This window comes from Podarcis bocagei (assembly GCF_964188305.1).
Source record: "Podarcis bocagei genome assembly, chromosome: 16".
Taxonomy (NCBI): domain Eukaryota; kingdom Metazoa; phylum Chordata; class Lepidosauria; order Squamata; family Lacertidae; genus Podarcis; species Podarcis bocagei.
Genome location: NC_138142.1, coordinates 40,012,951 through 40,026,765, shown reverse-complemented (window position 1 = coordinate 40,026,765; position 13,815 = coordinate 40,012,951). Strand labels below are relative to the sequence as shown.

At 47.6% G+C, this 13,815-nt stretch overlaps 1 protein-coding gene across 2 annotated transcripts in view; it reads right to left on the bottom strand.

Annotated features, from left to right (window-relative positions):
• ADAMTSL4 (ADAMTS like 4) overlaps positions 1-7,961 on the bottom strand; it is an 82,787-nt gene extending 74,826 nt beyond the window's left edge. The window contains exons 1-2 of one of the 2 annotated variants that reach the window (XM_081173451.1): positions 7,496-7,961; positions 5,734-5,848 (exon numbers count right to left, since the gene is read on the bottom strand). The gene's annotated coding sequence lies outside the window, so the exon portion shown is untranslated. The remainder of the gene's footprint in view (positions 1-5,733; positions 5,849-7,495) is intronic. The other variant, XM_081173452.1, reaches the window with a different exon arrangement.
• Positions 7,962-13,815: the final 5,854 nt, after the last annotated feature.

The window sequence follows — 13,815 nt, the reverse complement described above, 5'->3', positions numbered from 1 at the left end:
TACTCTCAGGTTGCCGCAGAGCGCAACCCGAAAACACTCAACCTGAAGCAACTTCAGCCTGAGGTATAGGTAAAGGTAAAGGGACCCCTGACCATTAGGTCCGGTCGCAGACGACTCTGGGGTTGCGGTGCTCATCTCGTTTTATTGGCCGAGGGAGCCAGCGTACAGCTTCCGGGTCATGTGGCCAGCATGACTAAGCCGCTTCTGGCGAACCAGAGCAGCACATGGAAACGCTGTTTACCTTCCCGCCGGAGTGGTACCTATTTATCTACTTGCACTTTGACGTGCTTTCGAACTGCTAGGTTGGCAGGAGCTGGGACCGAACAACAGACGCTCACCCCGTCACGGGGATTCGAACCGCCGACCTTCTGATCAGCAAGCCCTAGGCTCTGTGGTTTAACCCACAGCGCCACCCGCGCCCCTTGCCTGAGGTATAACTGAGGTATAACTGTATAATTGGTTACAGTAATGCCTGAGGTATAACTGTAACCAATTGCGCTGGAGACGCTGTTTTCATCTTCTCCTTTATTCTTTCCTCTCTGTCCAACATACAGACACCCATTGGGCTTTTCTGCCTGTGCTCCCTAAATCACCCTGCTGCACCTGGGAAGGTCTCTCCAAAGGCCTGCTTATCCCTTCAGGCGACAGACACCCAGGGAGGCTGCGAAAAGGGGAGGCAAGCAATTCTTCCACTGCGTCGCAACTGCTTTCAATGTGTCAGCCACACACACACACACCCTGGCTTTGCACCAGGGTGGTTTTTTTAATACCTGGAAAACATTACCCATCTTTTCCCTCCCCTCCCTCCTGCAACCTGGAACTGAACTCTTTTTTTTTGAATGCCAACAGTTGTGCTGGAAGAGACAGCACGCCGCTTGCAAACCATGACAAACTGCTCAGCGACTACCGGGTGGTTTGCAGATAATGCCGGAAATAATTCCGGAATTTGAAAAATACTTCTGGTTTGGAGGCCCATAGCTCGTTTCTGATTCTCCAAACTGTGCATCAGGCAAGCAAATCATCCCTTATATCATTTCTCTGTCTTCACCCTCACTATATCTACGGTGCAGGGATGAATGACTTCAGGATTTGGCCCCAGAACCTGTGCCAGGACTCGGTCCTGAGCTGTTATATTGGTTGGTTCCTCTATGCATGTGCAGAGTGCTAGTCCATCAATTCCTGAAGTAGCAGCAATCAGGCTGCACAAACCAGTGGATAAGTTTTTCAGCGCAGACATCAATCTTGCAGGGCCATGTTTGCCTCTGCAAAATTATCAACCTCTAGGGCAAATACAGGGAGTTTCAAGGAAATCTCTGGCAAGGGTTTGGTTTTTGGAATGAGCAACAGCTCAATGATTCTAGCCACAGTTCAGGGACAGCAGCAAGTTGCCTCTGAAGGACTCGTGCAAAGGAGAGACCCTCAGGCTTGTGGTTCGCCATTGTTCCCTACGAAAATTCAACCAGATTTTTCATTGAAAAGCAGATTCCTTTTATGCCACGTTTGTGTTACAGCTGTGATGAGGACCTATTGGCAAGGATCTGTGACATCAAAAACACACCTCCATAACCAGTCTGCAAAAGGAGGGTGTGTGGTGGCCTGTGTGTGATTCAAAGCAAAGGACAGAAATATATACGTACTATGGAACTGTTCAACATAACAAACGCCATGTCCGCACAACTTGCATTTAAAGCATATGGCTTCCCCAAAGAATCCAGATAGCTGTAGTTGACCCCTCACTGCGCTACAATTCCCAGCAACAAATTAGAGTTCCCAGGATTTCCGTGTGGTGAGCATGTTGCCAAAGGTTCAAGGGCTATATTTCTAGAACAACCACGGCCTGCACTGCTTAAAAACTGAGAGAGTCATCCTTAACTTCAGCAATGTTAAGCGGCGAAACAAACACACATAAGGAATGTTGGTCTTGGACTCTTTTCTCAGTGTTGATATATCACTTTTCTACGTGCATTGTACACTCCAGCATCGCAGCCAAAGCTTCTCTCTGGGCAAAATCCCACAGCCAAACATATATGCTGCAATTATATACAAAAAGCCTGGAACTGCTAAAACATCTAATCCCGAAACGCCCTCGGAGCTCAAGGAATTCGCCGCCACAGTGCAAGGTTCTCGAGTGATCTCCCGCCAAGCCACAAAGCCACAGATACCCGTGAAAGATTTTCTATTCTCCTTTAAAACAAAACACACACAAGACGGGCAGACAAAAGGCTTTTGATATAAGTAGGAGCTTGGCGGACGGGGCGGCGCTGGGAAGGATCAATCTGGGAGGCCCTCCCTCAGAAGGGAATTCCAGAGTGGCGGGAATCATCGTGGAAAATCACCGGCTTGATCTTGTTTGCGTAACGAGATGGGAAGGGGCAGGTAGGTGAAGGAAGGCCATCAGAATACACGAGACCTTAACCCTCCATCTCATGCAGAACCACCCCTCTGTCTTGGGCCGGACCCATTCTGTTGTCTATGTTCTGGTAATCCCTAGGCTAGATTACAGTGGTGCCTCGCAAGACGAAATTAATCCGTTCCGCGAGTCTCTTCGTCTTGTGGTTTTTTCGTCTTGCGAAGCACGGCTATTAGCGGCTTAGCGGCTATTTACGGCTTAGCGGCTTTAAGAAAAAGGAAACAAACTCGCAAGAACTCGCAAGACGTTTCGTCTTGCGAAGCAAGCCCATAGGGAAATTTGTCTTGCGAAGCAGCTCAAAAAACGGAAAACTCTTTCGTCTAGCGAGTTTTTCGTCTTGCGAGGCATTCGTCTTGCGGGGCACCACTGTACTGCAAGACGTTTTACGTGGGGAAACTTCAGCGGGTGCAGAATTCGGTTGCTCACCAGGGCAAGATGGTTTGAGCCTATTGCACCGATCCTGCTCCGACTGCACTGGCTGCCAATTAGTTTCTGGGCCCAAGTCAAAGTGCTGGTTTTGACCACTTATGAGGCTCCGGACCCCAGTACTAGGGTTAGCATATGAGATTTCAAAGGCAGAATTGACATCCGTTGGGAATTTCTGGAAAGCGGCGCTTTTTGTAAGAAAAGCTCAACAACTTTGGGGATTCCCTAAAAAAAGCTCAGCTATTGAAACACCCCACACAATACTTCAAGGACTGCCTCTCCCCATATAAAACCAACCCAGACCCTCTTATCTTCTGAGGTCCTTCTTCGTGTGCCTTCTCCGCAAGAGGCCTGGAGGGCAACAGCAGGGCATTTTCTGCAGTGGCTCCCCGCTTGTGAAATGCTCTTCCGAGGAAGGCGCACCTGATGCCTTCATTACTTAGGTGCCGGGGGAAAACATTCCTCTTCTCCCAAGCCTTTGGCAAACAATCTCTAGCCGTTTAAACTGTGTTCTTTTCATTTGTTATTATGACTTATATATTTTTGCGTTTTCATATTGTAAACCGCCCAGTGATTTTCGGATGAAGGGCAGTATAGAAATTTAATAAATAAAAAATAAACTAAATTCAGAACCATCTCTCAGACTTTGACCATGCTTGTTCAGAACCCCTCCTTTGACTTTGGCCACACCCATTTAGAACTGCCCGTGTCTTTGGCCACACCCATTAGAACTTCCCCTGTCTTTGGCCACACCCATTTAGAATTGCCCCTGTCTTTGGCCACACCCATTAGAACTTCCCCTGTCTTTGGCCACACCCATTTAGAATTGCCCCTATCTTTGGCCACACCCATTCAGAACCATGCCTCCATCTCTAGCCTTTATGGCTTTACACATCAGGAGTAAAACCGCAATTTTGGCTCAATTAGTGACCAGTGAGTGGCCTGCTCCCTTAGGACTTGCTGAACTCGGTGGGGCTGACTTTTGAGTAAACACGCATGGAAATTGCACTATGCAATCGCTTAAGCCAGCTGGGCCGGCCCCAAGACCTTGTTGACATGATATTGCTGGTGGTAAACAGTCTTTCTCACAAGCACAAACCCCGTCGCTTTCTTCCACAGAGCCACTGGATGAAAAGAATGCCAAATATTTGTGTGTGTGTGTGTGTGTGTGTGTGTGTGTGTGCCCCCCTCCAGCTCTGAAAAAGGGATAGTTAATAATGGGGCCTTTGACAACAGGAAGCGGTTCAATGCAAGCAGACACGTTTCCTCTTTGCTCTGCTGGATTGGGCCCAGATAGTCAGGTGTATCCCAGAACCTGAGATTTCAGGTCCCCAACCTAGGGGCAGCCGCTGGAAACACAAATGCGAAAAGATTGGAAAGCTTTCTCACTGGCTTTAAAAAGAAATCCGCTGCAAATAAGAATATTTTATTTTAAAAACGGTTTGCAAACTGATGCTGGAAATGGTTCAAAAGAAACTTAAGAAAGGCTGGCGGGGAGGGGAATGCGAAGCCGAGATAAAGTGGCAGGTTCACCCAGCTCTTTATTAGAGGGCTTTTTATCCGGCCCTTTAAAGAATCGATAGATGAGTGAAACCTCCAGGTGCAGTGGCAGTCTACCTCTGCAGCGCTGGGCAACAGGGGGAGGAAAGACGACGAGGGAAGGGAGCTGTTTTCCTGCTTTGCTTGTGAGAGTCTTGGAATCGTCCGGCTGACCATCACCCGAAGCCTCGCTCTGGGCTCAGCGAACACCAGCGATCCAGCAGTTCTTGGATTCTTATATAAGAATGCAAGTACTGTACGCAAACGTCTCCACCTACTTTCTCAGGCTTGGATGGAAAAGTACTGGGGGGGGGGGAAGAGGACGCACCCCCTCACACACACATATTAAAATCAGCTGCTTTAGGCTTTCTAAAGCTCTGAGGAATGTCATTCTCTCCCCTATCAGGTTACTAACCTCTGGCGATCAGAGGAGAGACAATGGTAACGAGAGCACACCCTTTGACAAGGCACTATAAAAAGGGGGCTTTTGAAAAAATAGAAAACTCAGTTGGCAGAGTGCACGATTCGCTCACGAAAAGTTCGCAAGTTCTGTTCCCGGAATCTCCAGGTGACAACTCTCTGCCTGAAACCTTGGAGATAGTGTTGGTAATATTGAGTTCTGGGTAGGGCCTGATTCTCTGCAAAATAAAATAAATAAAAAAGGCCTTTTCCTCTCTCCCTAAAAGGGCACCTCGGTTTGGGAAGATCTGCATGCGATACGACTACCTACATTACAAGCCCGCCGTCACCATTCATCTGCCACACTGAACTCCTTCCCCACATTTTTCTCTCTTTTTTAAGCATTCTCTGTTGTGGGTGGTCTGAAGCCAAAATTATTCAAAACGCAGAGGCACGAGGAACAAGCGGGTGGGGAGGACGGAAGGAAAGAAAGAAGAAAGTCTCATTGATTTAAATCGGAAAGATTTGACTCGCCCTCTGAAGCCAACAGGACTTAATTTGTCCTGAGCCACCGCTGGATCGCACCCAAACTATTTCTAACCCACGATGTCATCGCAAGACATGCACGGAACCCCCTTCTCTTCCCACAACCCAGTTTTAAAAACTTTGACATAAAGTTAAAACAGTCCACAGTGGCAACCACCACCATTGCTGATGGGGCAAATTCGGCCCTGGATATCATTTCGGTCTGACTCCTCAGAAGACTGTGCCTCTGAGCATCTGCAGAGTGCTCTCCCCAACTGCAAAACAAACCAGAATCACCCTGCGCTTTCTCAACCACAGGGTTGACCTCAGCCACCTTCTCCTTGCCCCAAATTTAAATCAAGCGGGTAAATAAATAAAACCACAAATGATTTTTTTTCTTTTTTCTTTTTTTGCTTAGTTAAAAGTGCACTAACCTGCTGGCCATCGGTCTGGAGTGAAGAGCTGAGTTCAGAAAAACAGCAGAGGAAGGTAAAGTCTTGGCTGTAGGATGGACAGATGGACGCCTGTCTTTTTAAATGTGCAGGTGATCTAGCGGAAGGAACATAGAGGGATGAAGAGGAAGAGTCAAAATTTTGAGGAAGCAGAAGGCGGAAAATTCAGGAAGGTTGTCAAGAGAGGAATAGTGTGTCTCCAAGGTGGGAAGAGAGACAAGCTTAGATTTTGAAAGGGGGTCAGGAAAGGAAAGTTAACCTCAGACAAGGATGTCTACACTGAAGTGGGAGAACAGGGAAATGAACATTTCGGTCGATAGCTCCAGACCTAGACGAGTAGAAGAGAGAATAACAGATTGGCTCCGTAGGAATTACCAACACCACAGAGAAATTTTAGGATTAAAGACCCCAGGGAGCCTGGTCTAGGGAGTGACAAATCAGTCCCATTTCACTCATTTGGCCAGTCTTAAATTCCGCATTTCAATCCTTGTGAAAAATTCGCCACTGCTTGAGGGAGAATTTCTCCCGAGACACACATTTCTGCATGCAGTTTTGATTCACAAGCAAATTCGCCTAATGTTTTCATCTGTACGGCATCTTCACAGACGCATGCATTTTTGGGAATGCACAAGTGCGTTGTTCCGCGGGAACAGGAACAGGAAATTTGCAGGAGTGCAAATTTCAAAGGCTAACCGGGTTTTGAGAAGCGTGAACTGGGTAGCTCCTCGTCGGAATGCAAACGGAATTTAATTGCCATCCCCAGGGCTGCAATCCTACTCACAACAGCCCCGGACAGGAGCGCATTCGACGGCAGTCCGGCTTAGCGAACTGGTGGAGCGATGGCCAGAGAATTGGAGCCGTCCAACAAGGAATGGCTAAGAATGAAAGAGTTTGATGCGTGGATGGAAGAGCAAGTCAAGCAGAGCGGTTGAGTGATAGGCAGGCGGAATTTAGAAATGCGATATGGGGGCAAGCGGGAAATGTGGGCAGAGGACTTTGGAGCAGATAGATAGATGCCCATAGCACGAAGGGAGGGAGATACAGAGATTTGGTGAGATCAGTTTAGAATGTGGACTTCAAGGTCCGATATACCTCCCTCCCTCCCTTTCTTTCTTCAGAGGGTTATATAGTCACACAATTATCACGTCAAACTTCCCACCTGCCCTTCCTCGTCGCAACAATAATGTGAGTTTCGTAAAGAGCAGCTTTGAAAACAAAACTCTGTCTCTCAGGTGGCAGCGGGGGAAAACAGCGTGAAAGCTTCATGAAGGTATATTGCGCCCCACCCCAACCGAAATACCAGCTCAGAATAATAATGACTTGACAACTTTCCTGAATGCAAGTAAACGGAAGGGGGGTGTCAGTGAGGAGGGAAGTTCCATTCCTTTACAGTGGTACCTCGGGTTACAGACGCTTCAGGTTACAGACGCTTCAGGTTACAGACTCCGCTAACCCAGAAATAGTACCTCGAGTTAAGAACTTTGCTTCAGGATGAGAACAGAAATCGTGCGGCAGCAGCGGGAGGCCCCATTAGCTAAAGTGGTGCTTCAGGTTAAGAACAGTTTCAGGTTAAGAACAGACCTCCGGAACGAATTAAGTATGTAACCAGAGGTACCACTGTACTTCCAAAGTTAAGACTTTTTGGGGGAGGTGGGGGAATGTCTGCAGCGTCCCTTGCCTTGAAGTCTTCCTATGATAGCACCCCAGGCTAAAGCTGCAGAGGCAAGCGAAACAAAAGACTCACCTGAGCCCCTGGAAGCAGGTGGAAGTTCTCCTGGTGTAGCTCTCCTGCCTTCCCCAACCCGATGGATTTCTCTCTCTGTTTCTCTCTGCAGAGGGAGTGGGGTAGTGGTGTCTTATCCAAGTCTGTTGTTGCTGCCTCTCCTCCTCTTCCAGCCTCTTCCAGGACGGAGCGCGTGGCCGGGCTGCAGATTTTTGGGGGGACCCCAAGAAGGGGTTGCAAAGAGAGATTTCCCCCTCCCCACTTTCCGCCTCCCTCCTGGACTCTCTGCACCTCTGTTGGTGGTCCAGGGCAGTCTTGTTTTCCCGGGGAAGCGGGAGGAAAACTTGGGGGCTGAGATGGCAGGCAGAGAGGTTGGACTGGACGCAGAGACTGTCTCTTCTCCGCGTTTTCTGCCCCCCTCCTTCTCCTGCTCAGTCACTTCGCCCCCAAGCCGCCCCCCTCCCTGGCCTGCCTCTGGCCCCTTCCCCTTTTCAGATTCACCGATCCTTCACTCTTCCTCTCCCTTCCTCACTCTGGCAACACCTCCCTCCCTCCCTCCCTCCCACCACGCCCCCCCAATCCAGTAGCTCCACCCCTTTCTCTGCTCCTGGCCGGCCCTCCTCCCTTCCCCCCTTGCCAGGCTAATATATAGCCCAGGGTGGTGCTGAGGATGGGGGGAGAGAGAGAAAGGAACCCCCCCTCCCCACCATCAGAAACAGAAAGTAAAAGGAATGGGCGTTGAATGGAACAACTTCAGGATAAAAACTCTGATCGGAATCTGGCTGGAAGAGAACAGCTGGGTGATGGCTCAGAAGCAGTGCTAGATTCGCATCCCATAATGATTGCTTGTAAATGGTTAAGCAGGGGCTGGGATTCAGCTTAACACTTTTTAAAAAACCCATTGCAAATAGTTTTTAAAAAACCATTGCTTGTTTTCCATCCCATCCCACAATGATCGCCTGTAAGCACTTAAGTTGAATAGGGGTTGGGATTCGGTTTAATAGTTTGAAAACCATCGCGAACAGCTTTTAAAGCCATTTAAAGTTCCTGCTCAGAGTAGGCCCATTGGAATTTATGGACGTGGCTAAATTGTTGTCTGTTTCAGTAGGTCTGCGATCCTGTTTAAATCAGCCCATTAAATCAGAATAATGAGGACCGGAAACTTACCTAGATGGACTTGTCAGAGATGCAGCCCATTGCCTTAAATGGAGTAAAGTGAAGACGTGCCCATGAATTTCATTGGGTCTCCTCTGACTAGGACTAGCATTGGCTACAACCCCGTCCAAATTATTATTTCCATAGATTCCTCCCTCCCCCAAGATTCGTTTGGGCATAATTGCGCTGTCGGTTTCTGCAGATGGATTTAACACCAATCTTTCCAAACAGATTGTAGTCTCTCAGGACTTGTTTGCCAATCACCTTCTCTCCCACTGGGTCAAATTAAGAACCCCATTGTCATCAAGGTTGAAAACCAGGGCTGCATTCACACTACCCTTTTAATGCAAAAAGAACATAAGAAATTGATCTTTGGAACTCCCTGTCTGTTGATGTCCAGCAGGCACCTTCATAGTTGCTGTCAACTGTTTTTTTTAATGGATAATTTCATTGTTTTGTTTTGTTCTGAACTGCTTTGAGGTTTTGGTTTCCTTTCAATCAATTGGTACACAAATTTTATGAAATAAAACAGAGTACACCTCGCCTTCTAAAGAATCCTGGGAACGTTTTTTGTTGTTGTGGGCTTGGAAGCTGTAGCTCTGTGAGGGGTTCCCAGAATTATTTCATTTTGGGGAGGGTGTGTGTGCTTTAAATGTATGGCCCATGTGCATTCCTTGCTGGAGGAGACTCTTGAGAGTCCCATGGACTGCAAGAAGATCAAACCTCTCCATTCTGAAGGAAATCAGCCCTGAGTGCTGACTGGAAGGACAGATCCTGAAGCTGAGGCTCCAAGACTTTGGCCACCTCATGAGAAGAGAAGACTCCCTGGAAAAGACCCTGATGTTGGGAAAGATGGAGGGCACAGGGAGAAGGGGACGACAGAGAATGAGATGGTGGGACAGTGTTCCTGAAGCTACCAGCATGAGTTTGACCAAACTGCGGGAGGCAGTGGAAGACAGGAGGGCCTGGCATGCTCTGGTCCAGGGGGTCACGAAGAGGCGGACACGACTAAACAACAAATGTGCATTCCTGCGTATTTATTATTTGGAATGTGACAGTAAAACCTGGAGGGAAACTGATATGCCTTTTAAGGGGAGAAACAAAGTGTATTCTCACTGCCCCAAAAGCTCAGCATATTTGGGTCTGTGCCCCTCTGTATCATTCGGAAGAACGGCTCGCTTTAAAGGATGGAATTTGCCCCTGCAAGAAACGGCCACCAATTTAAGCAGCTTTAAAAGCGGATTAGGTCAATTCGGGGGGAATAAGACCATCAATGGCTAATAGTCACAATGGCTGCATCTTACCTCCAGGATTTGAGACGAGGTGCTTCTGGGTACCAGTCACTGAGGGTCACAAGCTGGGAGAGAAAGGGTGTTTTCCACTTGCTTGCAGGCTTCTCAGTGAGGTATCTGGTAGAGAACAGGATGCCCGGCTCGGTGGGTCTCCTTTGGCCCTGATCCAGCAGCGTTCTTATGGTGATCCAGAAACTGCAAGGAGGGGGGAAAACAGAATTTGGGGGCTGCGTTCTCTGTATGCAGTCACGGGAGACAGGACACACTACAGTGGTACCTTGGTGTCAGGGAACTGACATCGGAGCGAGAGGCGAAGGGGAGGCTCCCAGATGATGCTGGCGAAGGACCCAGCAGCAGGGGGAGAAACAGCTCAGTAGAGGGGGAAGCCAATCTGCGCAACACCAGGGATAAAGGGGGGAAGAGGGGGGGAATCGGAGAGAGGGCTCCAGGACTCTTCACTGGACATCAGTGAGGAGAGCCCAGGTCCTCCGCTGCCCACGCCCTCCCTGCGCAGAAGACTCCCGCGCAGTGAGAGGAGGAGGAGACTGGGTGTCAAACAACTTTTATGTTGGAAGAGGTTCAAGAAACGCCCACTGACGGATTCTGCCAGTGACTGAGGCAGCCGCGATGAGAAGCGGCTGTGCAGTCAGAAAGGTTCAATAAGGCAAATTAACCGAGAAAGGCACCAGTTTACGCACGAGTAACTCATACCTATTACACTTGGGTTACAGACGCTTCAGGTTACAGACTCCGCTAACCCAAAAATAGTACCTCGGGTTAAGAACTTTGCTTCAGGATGAGAACAGAAATCGTGCTCTGGCGGCGTGGCAGCAGCAGGAGGCCCCATTAGCTAAAGTGGTGCTTCAGGTTAAGAACAGTTTCAGGTTAAGAACAGACCTCCAGAGTGAATTAAGTTTTTACCGAGGTACCACCGTATTTTCTTCCTTAAAAGGAAGGTAGTAGTAGTAGTAGTAGTAGTAGTAGTAGTAGTAATAATAATAATAATAATAATAATAATAATAATAATAATAATAATTTATTATTTGTACCCCGCTCATCTGGCTGGGTTTCCCCAACCACTCTGGGCGGCTTCCAACAAATATAAAACCACGATAAAACCTTAAACATTAAAAACTTCCCATTACAGGGCTGCCTTCAGATGTCTTTTAAAAGTTAGATAGTTGTTTATTTCCTTGACATCTGATTGGAGGGCGTTCCACAGGGCGGGTGCCACTACCGAGAAGGCCCTCTGCCTGGTTCCCTGTAACTTGGCTTCTCGCAGTGAGGGAACCACCAGAAGGCCCTCGGAGCTGGACCTCAGTGTCCAGGCAGAACGATGGGGGTGGAGACGCTCCTTCAGGTCTACTGGGCCTTTGAGGCCGTTTAGGGCTTTCAAGGTCAGCACCAACACTTTGAATTGTGCTTGGAAACGTACTGGGAGCCAGTGTAGGTCTTTCAGGACAGATGTTATATGGTCTAGGCGGCCGAGACCTCCTCCCTCATTAATTGCAACCTGACAAACACCAGTTACTCTGGAATTGGGGAAAGAAGGCTCTCTGTACATGCTCAGAGGTTCAGAAATAAGTGTGGAAATGGGTAAGAGGGAGGTGCTTCTCCCCTGGAAAATGGACATCTAGAATGTGACTGAAATAATTAGTTTATTAGTATTATTATTATTAAAAATGTAGTTTTTGTGCCAGTTTGGGCAGGCTATGCATAATGCTGATTTAATAAAGGCCCACAGAAAATATGCCAAAAGGCTACCCCTCCACTGACAATCATTCCCAATGAGACTGTTTTGCAACATTTATGGGATATGCCCAGCTACAGAGCTCTCTTGGCAACTTCCCAGAGGAATTGTGACAGTCATGTGTGAAGGTTTTCACAAAGGAACAATAAGGGGGGGGGGGTTTGGAATCTCATGAGCTCAGTGCAATTAATAAAGCACAGTAATGATAGATAGATATATACACACACATAACACAAGCTGCTCCAAAAATTCCAATCTGTTTGCAGAGCCAAAGAAATGATCATTTTTAGAAGCAATGTAAGAGGTTTTTTAAAAAAAAATTCCAAAGAAAACATGAATTCCTTTAATATCACTGTAAGCCCCATGATTTGTACTGAATCCACACATACAGAGAGGGAGCAATTTCAGTGCGCTTGCAAGCAAAGGATTTTAATTGCATTATTCCACGTAGGGATGTAATGAATCGATGAATCGGGACTGGACGTTTGGGCCAAAAATTAAGCTGCGGTCTGATATACACTTTCCTGGTGCGAAGCCCCATTGAACTCCATGGGACTTACATCTGAGAAGGGCACTTACAAGATTGCATGATTATTGTTATTTTCAAATTTCTGTCCCAGGCAAGGAACACCTAGAATCGCAGCCTAAGGCTTCTTTAATTCAGTCACAGCCCTAATTTCGTGAGAAGCAATTGTAAGGGTGAGATTGCACGGTTTCACGGCGAATCTCTTGCTTTTAAATTCCCGTCTTTCCCACCAGACACACAGAGAGAGGTTTATGAATTCTGTCTGCCAAGACAAAATAGATGCAAAAGGGGGGAGGACAGGACATTTGAGAGAACTGAATATAATCTATTTACAGCCCGCTAGGCATCAATAAAATGCTTAAAAGTTACAGTAATTCAAATATTTAATTTATGGCAGTGATGGTGAGAAGCACGTAAGAAATAACAGATTCTCGAAGCCAGGGATGAAAGCTGCCCTCTCTATAAGGCTCTCAGGAATCCATACTGTTTTTTGGGAGAGTTGCATGTCTGGAATGCAGAAACACTTGCCCAGATGAAGAAGCAATGTATTTGCATGTTCATGCAACTAGGCCTTAGTTTGAGTCAAAGCTCATCATCAGGGATTATCCTTGAATCTTGTTTCCGATACAGCCTCCCCATTCCCAGAACATGCAAAGTGACCGTGTCAGAACCAGCTACGGATAACTTTGCCACTGACTGCAGGTAGATAGAGATAGATAGATGATAGATAGATAGATAGATAGATAGATAGATAGATAGATAGATATAGATAAACTTTATCTGCATTAGCCAACGGCCGTAGCAACATAAAACAAGCAATATATACAATTAAAAAACAACAACAATGGATAAAAAAGACCATCAAATGACCAAGAACATCGTTCAAATAGTGGCTCTTAATCTCATTGCACCCTCGATAAACCTAGCAACCTTTGCTGTTGTCTGATCATTCTGATCTGACAACAGGAAGAACAATGTGGCCTCAGATGGGCGGCCTGGGATGGTAAGTAGGAGTGGGGTGATTATCTCATTCCTCAGGTCTTTATAAAGGGGGCAAGACAGGAGAGCCACTGTTTCCAGGTTGCCATCTCCACAGGGGCAGAGTCGTTTCTCAGTTGGAATCCTTCGGTATCTGCCCTCAAGTACGGCAGAGGGCATCACATGCAATCTGGCCAGTGTGAAGGCACATCTGTATTTTGGGATGGTTAATTTATACAAGGGACGTGGGTGGCGCTGTGGGTTAAACCACAGAGCCTAGGACTTGCCGATCAGAAGGTTGGCGGTTCAAATCCCCACGACGGGGTGAGCTCCCGTTGCTCGGTCCCTGCTCCTGCCAACCTAGCAGTTCGAAAGCACGTCAAAGTGCAAGTAGATAAATAGGTACTGCTCTGGCAGGAAGGTAAACGGCGTTTCCGTGCGCTGCTCTGACCCGGAAAAACTGTCTGCGGACAAACGTCGGCTCCCTCGGCCAATAAAGCGAGATGAGTGCCGTAACCCCAGAGTCGGCCACGACTGGACCTAATGGTCAGGGGTCCCTTTACCTTCACCTAATTTATACAAATATGGTGCCAGGGAGTCAAACTGAGAGGGGAGGGGGCAGCGTTTCTTCATAATGGCC